Consider the following 12,748-nt stretch of genomic DNA (forward strand, 5'->3'; position numbering starts at 1 on the left):
ATCATGCACAACTGAGGAGAGTAACCGAGCCATCTGGTTGGGATTAACTCAAGTTTTCAAAAACTTCAAGTCTTGGGAATCTGACTTAAAATGACCCACCTTTTTAAATTTCAGTCAAACTTATTCAAAACCCATAAAATTTAATTGAAATTTTCCTTCTGTTGCCTGTACATATTTCCTTACAGTTCCATTTCGTTTCTTTCCATCATTTGTTTTTTATCCACCGTTGGATGTGAGTGTAACCTATATCTTTACGTTGCATTTTCGATGCTGATCGTTTTGGTACCTCACGGGTCAAGATCGAATGAGTAACGAAGTGCGGATCGGCTCTTGAAGTTGGCGAGGCATGTGCCATCAACCCTATTTAGCCTACGTGACCGCCCAACCTCCCATCTTCTTCCTCACAAAATTTCCAAACTCTAGTCGCCCAAGCAAGCTCGCAACTGCCCCCATACAGCTCGTGATCGCCCGTTCACCCATACACACCACCACCTAATTTTTTCATAGCCTGCTCCATTTTCAACCCCGATTCAAACTAAAAACCACATTTTTATCTATCCCTACTATAAATGGCTCGAGTTTCGTAAAATCGTGTCGGAGGAAAATTTTCAAAAGCTCTTCAATTCCGATCTATTTGAAGTGCATTTCAAGGCTAAGATTAGAAGAAGAGGATGGGAACCCTTGGTTTTGTTGGAAGGTGCGGCTTATTCTCCCTCTCTCACTCTTTCGTTTTATAATTGTATGCTTAAAGGGGAGGATGACCGCATCACGATTGTTAAGGATGGTCGCTTGAGCTCACCAAGGAGGTGGTGAGTGGAGTTCTGGGGATTCCTTTGAAGGCTTATGTTTAGATGGAACAGTCCCTAGACAACAAGACCATCGATGTGATGATGGTACAAACATTTCTCGAGGGGGTGAAAAACCCCAAGTCTCACTGCTGCATTTCAGAGTTCGCTGCGAAGGAATCAGTTGCCAGTATCTCAGTAGATAGCTTACAACCTGCTAGGCTCATCCAAGCCTTCTGATATCGGAAAGGCGATGCTCCACATTCTATGGATTCTTTAAGAGCAGAAGAACAGCTTCTGCATCGTCACCTTTGTTTGGGAGCAACTCTACAAACCCAAGAAGTCAACCACCCCTCTACCAGTATTGGTCACTAGGATCATGAAGCACTGGGGGTTCGAGGCTATAGACGCCCTAGTGGAGGTCAAGGACACTACCACAGGTCCTATCTATGCCCACTGCGTCTAGAAATTCTGGCCTCCACCTGCCGCCAGAGCCGCCGAGCAAGCACGCCCTACTAAGAAAGTGGATTACTTCACTGAAGATGTCACTAGACAGTTCACTCAGCCCGTGGATGGAATTTACTTCCTCCATAGAGGCCAGAGGATTCTCGTGATTCGTACCTCCACCCATTTCGGGCAAACTCGAGGGGAGTCATCATAGCGAACAACGGACCACCGAGAGAGGAGCGTCCGGTCCTTCCAGCAGGAGCAGCGACGTTTTCAACATAGTGTCACTAGAACACTGCAGAGCATTATAGACGCGCTCCTGCATAGTTATAGACATGCTAGGACCCAATGTCATCAAGGAGAAGGATTTTCTAGATGTCGAGACGAGTCACGCATGGATTATGACTAGGCAGCTCCCTAGTGTCCGTATAGATAGTTTATAACCTTTAATTGTTGTTTATTTTTCTTTATTATGATGTTTAGTATAAGTTCAATTATATGTTTAATATTATATATGTTTGTTTTATTTGTTTTCTTGTGGAATTTGGTATATGAGTAGAAGGTAAAACAAATACATTATGCCAAAATTTTCCATTTTTTTTTCCTTTGAGTTAACGACTATTTAGTACCACGAACTTTCACATTTTTTCCTAAATGGTACCCGAACTTTGTTTCTCCCCTATTCGTACCACGAACTTTCAATTTGTTTCAATTTAGTACCTCAGTTAATTTTCCATCCAATTTCGTCCAATTTCACTAACGGCGTTAGCACTATTCACACAACACTATTCACGTGAACAGTGTTTTCACTATTCACGTGAATAATATTTTTTCAAAAATTCAAATTTTGAAAAAACAAAAAACACTATTCACGTGAATAATGTTTTGACTATTCATGTGAACGGTTTTTTTTTTTAAAGAATCTTTAATCAATCTTAAAAATTAATTCTTTAATGAAAAATAATAAAAAAACACTATTCATGTGAAAAAGTGTGTGTGTGTTTTTTTTTTATTTTTTTTTTTTATTTTTTTTGTAATAATCTAATTTTCAAGATTGATTAAAGATTATTACAAAAAAAAAAATGTTCACGTGAATAGTCAAAACACTATTCACGTGAATAGTGAAAAACACTATTCATGCGAATAGTACTAACGTGAATAGTGTTAACGCCGTTAGTGAAATTGGACGGAATTGGATGGAAAATTAACTGATGTACTAAATTGAAACAAATTGAAACTTCGTGGTACGAATAGGCGAGAAACAAAGTTCGGGTATCATTTAGGAAAAAAAATGAAAGTTCGTGGTACTAAATAGTCATAAACTATTTTCCTTTTTGCATTTCATATATGTTTTCAAAAATACAAAAAGATTTAATAGTAGAACAATTATTCTTAGTACAATAAATCATGTATTTTTCATTCTATATCAAACAACCCACGCCCAAACTTATTTAGGGTTGGCGTATTTTCATCATGAAGAACAAAATACAGGTGTATCGCCGTTTTTGCTTATGTTTCTATGGTAATTTTTTTTTCCTTATCTGTTCATACTTTAAGGACAAAACATAGTTCTATTTGGGGGTGGTATAGTAACATTTTGCAAAAACGAGACATTTTCTATAGTAGATATAGTAGTACATTTATTCCTTTCTAAAAAACTTTTTCGAAAAAGACCAAAAATATTTTTCTGTCTAGTATTAAAAAGTCTTGTTTCCTTTTCTATGATAAATAAAAAGTTTAGAAGTCTCATTATAGCAATATAGTAAGTATTCGTTCTTCGAACTTAGACTAATATACGTACAATAGTTTTTGCATCTTTTCATGAATGATATGCATCAGCATTTGTTTGTATATAGCAGTGAGTTTTCAAACCAAGGTTAGAACAATCAAGTTCCATATCCTGTGAGAATCTAGCCAAAAACCTCATCTGAATGATTATTGAGTGATGACACAAAGGATGTCTAGATAGAAAGACCACACGTCCACTTGCTTGATCACCACGCCATATCCTAAGAGAGAATTTAGGCCTTTTTTGGATCGATATAGCCAAATAAACGTTAAAAACCCAAAAAGATATTTTTCCTCTAGTTACCCCTTTTGAGCCTTCACCATTTTCTAAAAGCCTTTTTATTCTTTACCAAAAATTTCTAACTCGTTATAACACACAATAAAAAGCTTACTCAGCTGACGAGTTGAGAACTAGATGGATATCAGAAAAAGAGAAGAGAAGACCTTGTACAAAAATAGATCAGTTATTTGCTTCAAAAAAAAAAAAAAAAAAGAAAAGAAAAGAAAGACCCATAAAAAAACCAAAACTCTAAAAAATCAAAGGAGTCAAAAATCAAATCTCCCAAAATTCAAAATCAAAAGGAGACGATATCAAAAACAAAAACAAAAAGAAACAAAAGCAAAGTTAAAACTCCCAAAAACTCAAAATCATATGGAGTCACAAAGCCAAAGGGCTAAAAGAATCACAATTCGGAAGCAAAGAACAAAACGAGGTTCTTCTCTGGTTACAAGTATATTGAAGACCCAGTTTCTCAACTTATCAGATTTTGTTTTTCCTTTCCTTTTTCTTTCTAAACCATCACCCTTGCCCTGTAAATCCTAATAAAAGATCTCTAGCTCAATTAGGAATAGGATGGTGTGATAGTAATTGGCAAACGTGATCAATCGACCCCGGTTTCTTTGGACGTCATTTGAGTATGTGAGGAATATAAGTGCCCGCTGCACTTGAGAGAACGAACATTGAGTGAATCTATCAGAGAGTTGTGATTGAAACACACCCCTGTGAGAACCCACCTTAAGGACGCTCTCCAAAAGTTTCGGAAACGACTATGTTTTTGCATTCCATTGCTCATGTTTTGCACATTTATCTTTAGGTGATTAAATTACTACACATATGTTATCCTAAGTTCAAAGGAGTTTGTCCTTATTCCCTGCTAATGAGATGTATGAACTTCTGAGAATAAATAAGGAAACAAGACCCTTTGTACTACATAGAAGAAGTTTGTGAGTATCTTCACTAGAAAACTCTCACGAGACTTAAAGCTCATCCACTAAGGAATTCCTAGTGGTTTAAGGCCTTGTTGCATATGGTCAATGCAATCGCACTCCGCGAAACGAGATTAGTATAACTTATAAAAAATCACTCATTTGTGATCTTAGTTTTTTCTCTCATCCTTGCTTGAGGACAAGCAAGATGCTATTTGGGGGTGGTTATCCTTTCCCAAATGTGCGTTTTATTACCCTTGCATTACTGCATTACAGCCCTTCTGTCACGCCCCGAGACCCAACACACATCCCAAGGACGAGGAGTGAATCTCGAGGCCGACACCATCCCAATTCTAACGAAATTTCGACAAAGTTTCCTTTGTTTAATCGACATTTCATATACAAAAAACCTGTCATAAAACCTATCATAACCCCTGGACATCCCATAATTCATCCTTCCAACCATATATACATCCAACAACCATATATACTACTCTTAACTTTAGCTACTACAGGGATATGACGGTATATCTACAAAACAAGGAGAACCGTTGCCAAATACATCTATTACTACATCAAAATGACCTAGCTCTCTATATATACAACAAAAGAAACTAGTCTCTCTCTATACAACCAAAAGAAAAGAGCTATGCTCTCTATATACATCAAAAGAATAAACTAGACTATCTCTATACAACCCAAAATATGAACTTGACTCTGTCCTCATCAAGCATAAGGGAATCCTCCCAAATCCCCATAACCATCATCGCTAGGGTTAGGGAAAGTCTCCTCCGCAACGGGCTCGGCTGAAATGTTAATATAGGATGAGCAAAACAACTATGCCCAGTAGAAACGCACATAGCCAATAAATAGTTTACTTATAGCAAAACATTTAAAACATGCAGGGTTTCCATAAAAATATTCAAATATCATGACTATATACTTACATCACTAACTAGCAGAAATCATTTCGACATGCTTTGTTAATATTCAAAATATAGTTTTCACAATCATCATACAACTATTGTGGCCGCTGCATCTTATTAGAATGGTGAGGGTACGACTGGTACTTAGCCCCAGTCACAGGCAAATCTCAGTTCAGTACTTTCCAGTGTGAACCATGCACCGTTGTTTTCCTGATTTTACCGGCAGGGGCTGAAATGCCGTTGTTGTGTTCCGTACACACAAAATCCCCAAAGCTTTTAGGGCTTAGGTGGGCCCTGTGACCACGACCCCCATACCGGCTGTCACCTAACTTACGGTGGTCAACGGTTCGACGACTGCAGACTGCTCAAGATCCTGACACACATCCAGGAGTGGACTAAACTCTCACTCCTCGCGTCTAAACCTCATCGAGGTAGCATGTAACCTCACACAAGCTAATCACCATACATCGTGACATGTACAAACATGGTTATCTAGAAAAGTAGAAAAGGAATTCCCGGACTACATCCTGTGATGCATCCCTTTAAAGGTGGCCCACCACCACGAAAGGTGTACACCACAGTTGGAATCCTAGAGCGAATTGCCATCTTCGGAAATGCGACAACAGTTCCTTCTTTATAGAAATTCACCAATTCTTTTCCAAATCCCCTCGTGATAAGCATAGTAATATATATATATATATATATATATATATATATATATATATATATATATATATATATATATATATATATATATTCGTATTACCGGTTATTTCAAAATACTATAATTACATATTTAGTTTTCCTTTTAAACTGTTGATTCTGTAGGTGTGAGTTCCTGGATTTCCCACCATCAAATAAAAGCAACCTATGACTCCCAAACGGGCTAGTCATAGTAAATAACAACCGATGATTCCCAAACGGTGAATCATCGTAAATAACAACAACCATTCCGGGAACAATCCAGAACCTCACACCTAGTTACAAACAACCGGGTAATCCTTACCCGCATTACAAAATCCATCTCTCTGTTTCCTTACTGAGACGAGACGAGAACCCTTCCCAAAACCAGTTTTGCTCTTTTAACAAGAAAATAAATCCCCGCTACCCCGATTTCACAAAAACCCTTTCACACGAAAGCTATCCATATATATAGTTTATATCGAGGAATACAATGCAAAACATGGATATCACATATACATACATGGTTGATACGCAAACTATTTTTCTCAATTTAAAACAATCAAATCATGCATGACAATAAGCATGCTATATATTGGTATGTAAGTTCCTACCTTAGCAAGCTCCGTTCTCCTCAAGCCCACTTAATCAAATCCACTCGAGATCACTCTTATAACATCAGATGTATACGTCGGTCGTTAGAGTTTATCAAACTAATGAGGAAATTCTTATCTACGAAAGTCGAGAAGAATCTCGACGTTAAGGATTTGGTTTTGTAGATAGCATCAAAACCAAATTCTTTCTCAATGTTAATAATACTAACGTTGAATATTACTAAATGGGTTGAATAATACTAACGTTAATAATTCTAACGTTGAATATTACTAACGTTAATAATAATGCTAACGTTGATAATACTAACGTTAATAATACTAACGTTGCTAATAATGCTAACGTTGATATACTAACGTTAATAATACTAACGTTGAATATTACTAACGTTGAATAATAATGCTAACGTTGAATATTGTAGATAGCATAGTAATTCTTTCTCGACGTTAATAATACTAAGTGGGTGTTCTTTCTCACTCACTCGATACTCAACGTGATCTTAAACAAGCCTAGAACCAACATCAATTCTCTAAAATAGATTGAATATACTAAAATCCTTACCAAATCTGTAGAATAGCTCCTTAGCTTTCGGTTCCACCAATTTTCGCTCACTCTAGCTTCTCCTCCACCAATTTCGCAAGCTCTACTTCTCCAAACAAGCTACTGCTGAATACAACACCACCCCATATCAATTATCTCTCATCAATTACAACCAATTAAATTGAAATCGAGTTTACACTATCGATTTGAGAGGAATTAACTCACCTGTCGCTGCGATTTCACTTCGGTACGCTGGAAATTCGAACTCCCACACTTGAGGTTATGGTTTCTAAGGAGTCAATGGCTCTGAAGAATTCTTGGTTTAAATCAATAAATGAGCTAAAATTGGGTAAATTTGGATTTTTTCTCTCTCTTAGGTTTTGAAATTGAGAAAATAAAATAGAGATGGGAAAAAACTTTAGCTCTATTTTGTTGATTTTTTTCTACTTTATTGATTTTGTTTTTTGTTGATTTTGCTCTACTTTTTGTTAACACTACTTTTAGAGGGATATAATGGAAGGCCAAGGATTGGGTGTGAAGAATTCCGATGGAATTGGGTGAATTTGGATCCTCTCTTAGGTTTTGAAATTGGTGAATTGGGGAAACAAATTTTTTCGATTTTGTTTTGTTTGGGCCGATATAACCACTAACTCATCCCAATTAGGCGTCCTAATTCACTCTAACGACTAACTCATTTTTCCGTAATTATTTTCCTCGCCCATCCCTAAATTTAATCTCCTATATTCTATCTCACCGCAGCTATAACAATAAGCCACTCATGCGTGTAAGCCGTTAACTCATGCCGCCGATCTTGCGAGAAAAAAGCCGCTAACCGACATTTTGTCAAATTTTTCTCATAAGATTTGCTTATCTAACGTGGCTTAGGAGTCTGAGGTAAGTTTCATTAATTTATGTACGTTTGAAATGTAACCCGACCGACCAATTATATAAATGTCCCTATGTTTGCTATGTAATTTACGAAAATACCCTTAACGAGAATTTGAGTCTTTACACCTTCTTACGTTTAATGAAAAGACAACTCATAACTTTTATTGTCTTTTTCAGGTTACAGAGAAATTCAGATCTCTTATCATAAAAGTTGCGTCTTAGCACCAAAAGGAGCTTTAATCACGCTTATTATAAATACCAGAAACTGCTATGAAAAAGTGCTGAAAAAGTCAAAGTCAAAGGTCAAGGTCAAAGGTCAAACCCCTCAACTCAGAAGACCAGAGATGGAGGTCCTTAGCACTAGATATAGCATTCTCCTAAACCTATCTTGATCAAGAAGAAATCAAACAACAAAAGCATAAAGTAAAGGGTGAGGTGTTTCAAATGTAATGGAGAAGGGCAAATCAGTAAAAAATATAAAGTAGGGATATATAAACTAAAAGTTAGGGAGAGAGAATGCACCTAGACTTAATCTAGTGTCATGTAGGATTTATTTTTCTAGTCTTTTTTCATTCAAGTCATTTTACTTTATTGTTCTTCATTTTAATCTTGTTATTTGCTTTGTTAATCAATCAACCAATCTTCCTTCTTTGTGTTATTTCTTTCAATCAATCTTTCCATTACTTTAATGTTTGTATTTATATTTTTTATTCAACAAGTTTTTTTTTTTTATGTTCTTGATGTTCTTCATTCAACTAGAAACTAAACAAGTCCTAAAAAGAAGCTACCTCCTAAAACTCCCAATCATTTAACTCCAAACAATTTATGGTGAACCTCACTTCTAATCTTTTGAAGACTTACCACTATACTAAAACTTCATTGGTTTGATGCTTGTCTTGATGTAATGGCATTAACTACTTAGTAATAAGGATAAGGAATGGTCTTGCTTTTGTTTGAAGTCACATCTACATAGATTTTAAATCATAATTTAAGATAGTGAACATGGTTTTAAAGGGGATTAGGGGAATACTTTCTGTATTTTACCCATGCAATTTTCACTTTTTTGTTGTTGTTGTTCAGGGAGGTTCCACACTAGCTTTCACTGCCACTTATAAGTACTATTTTAAGTGAGTGATTTTGTTAGTTGCATGCTAGCAGCCTGCCCATTTTAGCCTCCATTCATACTGTGTTTGGATATCAATGCACTTTTGTTCTCTCACTCCGTGTTTAGAGAATGAATTAGGAACACCAGTTGAGTCTTGTTTAAGAAGTTTGAAAATCAACCAATAGCAACATCTAGTCTTGGCCAGGTATTTGCTCCGTTTTCAAGTAAGGGATGAATTTATATGCTTCACAAACATGTTCTTTTACACAATTTTCATTTTCCCTAGAGGATAGCATATCATATTTGCAATCCGCCACCCCTTTTAATTATGGGAACGCCAGTAACAGAAAAGAAAGGATTTGGTATGTCCAAATTGTGTTGTTGTTGTGTTATACTAAATATAAAATGTTTCATGCACACATGTACTTGTCAAACATTGTAGTAGCTAAAAAGCCTACAATCACAACTGAATTTTACAGTCCATCTTAATTTCAGCTTGGCATTGTGGAAAAGTTGTATAATCCAGCAATAGAAAACATTAGTCCACAAAAAATCTGAAAAATATGTGTCTAACATAATGGAGAAGAACAGTTATTGTATAGTTTACTTCCATGCGATTATAAGTAGCAGATAATGAAAACTTAAGCATCTCGTTTATCTAAACTTCTAATAAAAGTAACCTGCTATTATTATTTTTTAGGATTTTGTATCTTGTTTAACACGCGTAATTTCCTGAGCTGTTGATTTCAAGGAAGCTTTCGGTGTTGGCGACCTTTCAAAGGTAATTTTTTCCCATAGCGTCCCAGTTGTTTGTCTTTTTAACATGCATAAGTTTTTGAAGTGTTATAACCCGTTAGCTAGATTGTTAGCCATAGCTACTATTTGGCATCAACTTTAAAGTTCATGTTATAGGGATTGCTTCTACTATTTTCTGCATATATTTTAGGAGTAAAGTAAAGCTTGCAAGGTCTTATTACTTCTTATTCCCTAGTTCTAGGGCAATTGGTTCCTAGCGACACTAGTTGTTGTGGAAGATGCTTATTGTTTTAAGATGCAGCAGGGGTTCCAAGTTTTTCAATAGTGTTAACAGTTTATGAGCTGATTTAAGTCTCTGGGGCTGTCCAAGTTTTGATCTTTGATGGTTTTATGTTGATTTATAAGTGTTTTATGGGACACCTTTTATTAAAATCTTCAATTATATGATTTTTACTTCATTTTTTTTTTAGCTTTAGTGTGATTTATATGGGGATGGACATGGAATTCATTAGATGGGTAGTCAAAAATCAATTTCACCTTGTGTTTTTGCTAGTTCATGTTGTAGCAGAGTTAATTGACTAACTAGTTCTTTTTTTTTTAATTGACTAACTAGCTTATAAGTCGGCTGGTGTATATGTGCATGTGGGATGAAGAGGAGGCAAATAAGGTATGTAAAAAGTGTTAAGGATGAATTGGAAATTTTATGCTTCTGCCTCCTACTTTGATATTACATATAAAATTGTAAGTTTGATATTTTTAATTGAATCCAACTCTGAATGAAAGTTCAATGAGTCCTTTGTTCAATGCAGAAAGCCCCAACTCATTTGGATGTGTGGGGAGAAAGTTATGGTTTCGACAACTTAGGTCGTCAGAGTTTTCTGACTGCAGAAAACAGTTTCAGTGCACGGGATTGGGGTCATCTTTTCATATGGTTAAGTGTTGATTTAGGCTTTCATTAAAACATTAAAAAGTAAGGTTTACGAGTCTTTTTCCATACCAATTGGCCTCGTAGCATTCCGAGGCCTGTAGAGAAACATATGTTGTCTAGAAGTTTGGATGACAGAAAATAGTGCGTCATAAAACAGCTTTTGCACAATGTGTTCAAGAACAGTTTTTTAATATTTAGAATGAGGTTGAAAATTTAAATAAAACATAAGAAAGTAAGTTCTATATGTTAGCTTTTCAACGCAAAAAACCTTGTTGCTTTTGGATTCCTGTGAAAAGAGTTGTACCAGTCGGAAAATAGCGCATCAGATTTCTAGTTTGCTGAAAAATTAGGATTTCTACCAAGTTTGAGCTATATTTTACTTCTCAATGGAATGCCATTAGCACTTTGAGTTCTACATGAAAAAGTAAGTTTACATATCCTAATTTCTAAATAATCAAGTGGTGTCAGTGTTTTGTCTGTAACATTCTCTTTTTACTGATAGCATTATCATTTTAGTGTTTTTACTTGGGCCAATATTAAAGCTCAGCTCTTTCTTACTAATGTCAACTAGAAGCATGCAAAAATATCGGTGTCAGTGTTGTAGTTGTCACGACACTAGGTTCTACACCTGAGGTTAGTATATCATTGTAATTGAACCATGTTTGCTCTTTAGCACTTTTGACTAATTGTAGCATTGATCATAGTTTTTTTTTAGCACTTTTGACTAATTGTTTGCATATTGAGTAATTGGATGGATCTGGAAGTGGTCGTGAAGTCATGTGCATTATATGTTTGGATTCTAGTCTTGGTGGTAAACTAGTAGGTGCTATACCATTCTGGTTTCTTTTAAATTGGTTTTAGCTAATGCTTTCATTAGATATTCTAGAAACCCACTTATCGATTTCTTTTTGTATGTAATATAGGTGAGAGGATAGAGGATGATTCACATCATAGTGTTGTTCTTGGATGGTATTGTGTTATGGTGTGCAATGGAGCTTGGTGCGAATTGCAGACTTGCAAAAAACAAATTGGTACTCATAGATGAGGCAATGGTTGTTGATATTTATGAAGTCTCTAGAGGTTAGTGCGCGGATGCAAGGTTTAACTCTTTGCTTGGCTAAAGTGTTGATCCCCTTGATCGATGTAGACAACTTTCTTAATGTATTATTGTTACGATACTTGTTTGTTTTTGGGGTTTACTTTTATATATGTTTTGGACGTGGCAAAAGTGCCTCTATGTATTATTGAAATTCTTATTTCCTAATTTATAAAGGGTGTAATTATTTATCAATATGTTGGAAATGGTGATTGTTAGAATGGATGAATAGAATAATTTGTTTGATATAATATGTTGTGGAGTGAAATGGTGCAGGTGTAGGTACTGCAGGGGGCCAGCAAAAAAATGCCAAGAAATTCCATTATTTTTTTTAAATAACAAATAATTAGTAACGGATACAGAACCATTACAAATCCTTTGTCCAAACAATTATAGTAACAGAATAGCAAGCGTTAGAATTGAAAGGGGAAATGAATCAAGAACAAAATTAATAACCATTACAAATAAATTTACTAATGGTTATAAAGTGTTAGAAAATTTACTAACGGTTATCAAGTGTTACTGAAATTAATTTTGGACAAATTAATTTAATTTCAGTAACACTTGATAACCGTTAGTAAATTTTCTAACACTTTATAACCGTTACAAATTTCCTTTACTAATATTTGTCACGCTTTTGTGTCAACGCAAGATAACCGTTATTAATATTTTTTGTAACAGATGTATATCCATTACAAATAGGCTGTTAGGGCATCTCCAATAGGAGGTATAAATTGTTTGAAGTGTAAAATTTACACTCTAAATGTCAAAAACATGTTTCCAATGGATCCCAGGTGATAAGCTAATAGTTAATAGAGGGGGTGGAGAATTCCCCATTCGGCTATTAGTTAATAAACATCTCAGGGGTCACTTGAAATAACGTCACAACTAAAAAGAAATTCGGACGTTACTTAAACTCACGTCTTTTTTTTGAGAATTGTAATGTTTGCAATGAACAAAGACCGTCATTTATTGGTTGGGCCAGTTTTA

General features: G+C 35.4%; 1 long non-coding RNA gene across 1 annotated transcript; it reads left to right on the forward strand.

Annotated features, from left to right (window-relative positions):
- Window positions 1–9,035: 9,035 nt before the first annotated feature.
- On the forward strand, window positions 9,036–11,953 carry LOC147492430 (uncharacterized). The gene is made up of 4 exons (XR_015199144.1): window positions 9,036–9,183; window positions 9,679–9,759; window positions 10,348–10,401; window positions 11,586–11,953. It is a non-coding gene; the product is annotated as an uncharacterized LOC147492430 (long non-coding RNA).
- Window positions 11,954–12,748: the final 795 nt, after the last annotated feature.

Source organism: Coptis chinensis, chromosome 6 (genome assembly GCF_015680905.1).
Source record: "Coptis chinensis isolate HL-2020 chromosome 6, ASM1568090v1, whole genome shotgun sequence".
NCBI lineage: Eukaryota > Viridiplantae > Streptophyta > Magnoliopsida > Ranunculales > Ranunculaceae > Coptis > Coptis chinensis.